The sequence below is a fragment of the Neovison vison genome, chromosome 4, assembly GCF_020171115.1.
Source record: "Neovison vison isolate M4711 chromosome 4, ASM_NN_V1, whole genome shotgun sequence".
Taxonomy (NCBI): Eukaryota; Metazoa; Chordata; class Mammalia; order Carnivora; family Mustelidae; genus Neogale; species Neogale vison.
In genome coordinates, this window is record NC_058094.1 from 214,401,386 (window position 1) to 214,406,843 (window position 5,458).

Here is a 5,458-nt window from a genome sequence, read left to right on the forward strand (position 1 = left end):
CCCTGCATCCTCTTCAGGCACATGAAACTCCCATCTCCTCCCACCCCACTATTGCCTCTCTCTTTCTCATTCCATGCTACCCTGACCAGGCTCCAGCTTTCAAACCTCTCCAGAGGAGCACAGGACACTATCTCTATGTTTATGTAAGTCCTGAAACTCCCAGGGAGACACATCAAGCTTCAAAGAACTTTCTTTTTTCTTTTTTTTTTTAAAAGATTTTATTTATTTGACAGAGAGAGAGATCACAAGTAGGCAGAGAGGCAGGCAGAGAGAGAGGGAGAAGCAGGCTCCCAGCCGAGCAGAGAGCCCATGTAGGACTCGATTCCAGGACCCTGGGATCACGACCTGAGCCAAAGGCAGAGGCTTAACCAATTGAGCCACCCAGGCGCCCATCAAAGAATTTTCTTACCACATGTCCCTCTGCTCTGAGGCCAACACCAGGATGGGTTTGCAAGTCTCTGCAGGTCACTATAGGAGACAGAGATGCAGATGTCTTCTTCTGAAAGGTACCCTAAACCCTCTAAATTGCTTTTATGGAGTTGGTGGCAGGGGGAGTGGTGGGGGGTGGGTGTATGTTTTGTCCCCGCCCCCTTAATCGCCGCCCCCACCCCCACCCCCCCGGGGCGGGATGGGGGAAGAAAATCTCAGCCCATTTGCCCAGTAAGACCTATCTTAACATCTCTTTCATTCAACAGAAGTTCTTTGAATTGTTCATTTTTACTTACCTAAGCAGGTTGGAATGTGGCATTGGGGGCTCCTTTAAACCCTGGATGGTGTATGAGAATCACTTAGTCCTCTCTTCAGAATTTGGCAATCCATGGCCTCCAATATACTCAGCTGTGGGGCTCTAAACAAAATTCTGATATGACAGGAAAAGTCCTATCCAACATCAAACGTTTACCATTGCCGTTTCTTTAATTAATTGATTGATTGATTGATTAAGTTTAAAGATTTTATTTATTTGACAGAGAGAAACACAGCGAGAGAGAGAGAGAGAGAGAGAGAGAGAGAGAACACAAGGAGAGGGACTGGGAGAAGGAGAAGCAGGTTTCCCCACCCCCAGCAGGGAGCCCGGTGTGGGGCTGTATCCCAGGACCCTGGGACCATTACCTGAGCCAAAGGCAGAAGTTTAAGGACTGAGCTACCCAGGCACCCCACTGTTTCTTTCTTTTCTTTTTCTTTCTTCTTCTTCTTTTTTTAATCTTTCTTTGTCGCTTCTGTTTTACTATAACCTAGAAACATAATTTGTATTTTAAAATATTCTAATTTGTAAAACATATCCCTTTTAATAAGAAAGCAGATCATCTTTACACTTTCAGCATCCGCCTGCATTTGGTTTTCCTTGCTGCTTCTATTGTGCTATTCTCCTGTCTTCCTTATTTTGTGCCTTCCGTTGTTGTTTTCTGTCTTTGATGACACATGTGAAGTATTTGTCTTGTTTTCTGCAGTACTTTTGAAATTAAATATTTTGCTTTTTTTTGTACTAGTGGTTTCCTTTAAGATGACCAAATATTGAATTAATTCATATTTCTCCCTTTACTAAAGTCAAGAACAGAATGTGAACTCTTGACTCATTCCTATTGAATTCCTAAGGCATACCAGTCAACCAGTATGTCTATGCCTTTAAGTTCCCATGCTTTTTCTTTCTGCACTTTGATAGCTTGTTAATTTAAACTCTTATAATGGAGTCATATTTTTATTAAATATCAATTATTGGTTTAAGCATGGAAATTATCTTTAAGACCTACTGGCAGCTTGGGCTTGAATTGAAATTTTCAAGCGTTTTAAGCACAGCTTGTCAACATTCATGCTTATATTAGTCTATTTATGTTATCACTTTTTTTGGTTACATTTGTAGTTTTGATCACTTATTCACATATATAGTGTTTTGTTTTGTTTTTTTAAGATTTTATTTATTTATTTGACAGACAGAGATTACACGTAGGCAGAGAGGCAGGCAGAGAGAGAGGAAGGGAAGCACGCTCCATGCTGAGCAAAGACCCCGACTCAACTTGGGGCTTGACCCCAAGACCCTGGGATCATGACCTGAGCCAAAGGCAGAGGCTTTAACCCACTGAGCCACCCAGGTGCCCCTCACATATATAGTGTTTTTATATATAGTGTTTTGGTGCAAGATTGTTTTGTTGTTGTTGTTTTTAAGGAAGGCTACTGCTATATTTTCATAATCTTTGTATAGCAAGGGAGGTCTTTTTATTGTTTTCATACCCGAACAAGTTTTTTTCTATATTTTTAATTCTTGAGTCAAAACAAGAATTTCCTCAAAATTATATTAAACACTGTTTAATTACCCACCAGTATTTAGTATTTCCACCAAGTCTAAGGTCAGCCTGGTATTTAATTGTATTTTTCTGCCTGAAAGCTTCTAGTATTTTTTTCTTTCCACTGACATTTAAGACTCTCACTAGGTGAGACCTAAGTACAGGTCTTTTAAAATTGTCTTAGAGATACTCTTAATTTTATAATTTTCACATTGAGCATTCTGGTTTGAGGGAATTCTACTAAGGGAGGGATTTTACTGAGCGTGTTCACTGAGAGATTTTTGAATTTAAAAAAAGAAAACTCAAATCTCAGATTTTCCTAAACAATAAACAAGATTTGTTAGATTAAAAACATAACAATTCAAAGATAGGAAAGTGTATAAGCAACATAATACCCTATATTCATGTCACTATCAGGCTGTCAATTCTCTTGGCTCTCCACTTTTCTAATCCTTTATAAGCTTCATTCTCCCATACCTTCCCACATTTAAATGAGATGGTGGCCAGTAGTTTCTGGGGCAACAGCCTTCCTTACTCACATCTAGGAGAGATGGCATCTATCCTCAGATTTTTAAATAAAAGTTTCATGTTTCACTCTGATTGGATAATCACAGGTTACATGGGTATTTTGAACCAATCACTATGATGGGGGAGGTTGGGCTGCCATGATTGTCTTAGACCCATAAACCTCTTTCTTTTATTTTGTTACCAACTTTCTCATTGTTGGTATTTCTTACCTCTTTATTTTTTATTCTGGCAGCTTTCTCAAGTTTATTCTCCACATCACTGAATAGATTTTCTTTTTTATCAGTATTGCTTTTTACCTCCTCCTGTGAAGGAGGAGGTAACTTCCTGTGAAGTTTAGTGCAGTTTCACTAAAATGTTTTAGGGGTGCAGCCCGGGAGGCTCAGTCAGTTGAGATCTGACTCTTGGTTTTGGCTCAGGTCATGATCTCAGGGGTGAGAGCCAACCCTCCACCCCAAATTTGACTCCAAGCTAGGCATGGAGTCTGCTAAAGTGTTTCTCTCTCCCTCTCTCTATGTCTCTCCCTGCCCCCTGGCTTGCACACATGCAGAGCCATGCACTCTCTGTCTCTAAAACAGAGAGTTTTAAACCTGTACTTTTTCCCCCCTCAGAAGCTATCTCTGTATTTTTGGGGGGATATGATAAAGGAATTTTAAAAAATACATTCTGTGCTATATAACCATATGAATATACTTAATGCTACTGAACTACACACTTAAAAGTGAAAAAATGAAAAAATTAAATAAATATTATATTTTAGTTTAAAAAAACAATAAAAATGCCAATGTCTAAAAAAAAATGAAAAAAAAATGAAAAAATGATTAAAATGATATATTTTGTTATGTATATTTTACTCCTACATATAAAATACATATATTTTATATATATAGAATGTTTCTACAGAAAATAATTTTCAATGTGTATTCTTTCCCTTACAATATTTCTTCTCCCTTGTAACAAAATATTTTATTAGCCCATCTTTTTTTTTTTTAATTTTATTTATTTATTTTGACAGACAGAGATCACAAGTAGGCAGAGAGGCAGGCAGAGAAAGAAGGGGAAGTAGGCTCCCCACTGAGCAGAGAGCCTGATGTGGGGCCTGATCCCAAGACTCTAAGACCATGACCTCAGCTGAACGCAGAGGCTTTAATCCACTCAGCCACCCAGGTGTCCCTAGCCCATCTGTTTTATTTATTTGCTTAGAGATTGCTTATCTCCAACATTGGTAAGATTTGTCCTGACTCCGTTTTGTCAGAAGTTAGGGTTGATGAAGTGTCCCCAGTATCCTTTTGAGTAAAAATGACTCTGTGAGTTAGACTTGGAGTGGTTTGCATGGTCAGAATCCTCAGTGCCAATTCTAATGATCTGGTAGGAATTGACTGGGATATTCTGTTCTTCCAGATCTTTTTTTTTTTTTTCCCAATGGAAAGTAAGAAACAGTATTTAAATCTTTTGTATGCATGCAATTGTTTATATATGAGAGCTTATACTCTTTGTATGCATGGCTCTGAGATATTCTATTTTTATCTACGGAGTGTTTCTAAAGGTGTCCACACAGCCAGGACAAAATATGCTATAGTCAGACATTCCATTCTACTTACTGCTGTGCTGGGAGACATGATTTGCAGTTTCTCAATAAAAGTGAAAGAAAAGGGCCAGACAATAGTTCTTGGGCAGTGTGTGTGTGTGTGAGTGTGTGTGTGTGCACATATGTGATAGTTGACTGATGGAGTTTCTGGTCACTATAGCTTCTACTGAAGGCCAGCATTGGATAGACTTTAAGACTGAATAAAATTCTTTCCTAGTTTACTTGGTGTGGTTTTGGGGACTCTAATTTAGAATTCTAAATTTATTTTAGTCAAGAATAAATTAAAAAAAAATTCCCATTCATTCTGCAACTAGTGCAAATGGTCCTGGCTTTTGCCAAGTTTTCTTCAAAGGTAGGAAACACCTATCCTTGCAAGATCTACAGGTAGAATGAATAAGTATTACTTAGAAGAAGGTCAAGTTAGAACCTGGGGTGCAGACTAACACTAGAAACAATGAGAAAGTCTGGGGTCCAAATAGGAAAGTGGGGTAGTGTCAAGCTTGTGGTGATGATGTGTGAATTAGTGTGGGTGCTGAGAGCTCTCGTTTGGGCAGGAGGGCAGAGGCAAGAGCCAGAGAATGGGAGTCCATGCTGTTATGGACACTGCATAAGATGTGCATGAAAGAATATGGAAATGTACAGAAAACTCTAGAGATTGTTATTAATGCCCTTGGCATTCTTGTAGAGGAACCGCCTGATCTCTTTTCCTTGTTTAGGGGGAAATGCGAGGGATGTTAGAAAATCTGCCAAGTCACATGTGATGAAGTTGGTCAGATCCCAAGCAGAGCTTGTGAGAACTGCAGATACCAGAAGAGGCAGGTGTAGCTGAGGTGTTTCTAAGTGGTCCATGAAAGGGGCCTCCTATAGTGCGAAATTACAACTTTGGCAAGAGGAGGACTGAGGCAATGTCTGAAACCTCCCATTACAAAGACTCAGAAATACTAGCTCAAATAATTTTGAATACATAGTTCTGGTCACAAGAAAGACTATTAGTTACCAGAAATGAAGAAAGAACTAAAGCCAGAATGTTGGGAACGCTCATGTATCCACCCTTGATATGGGTACA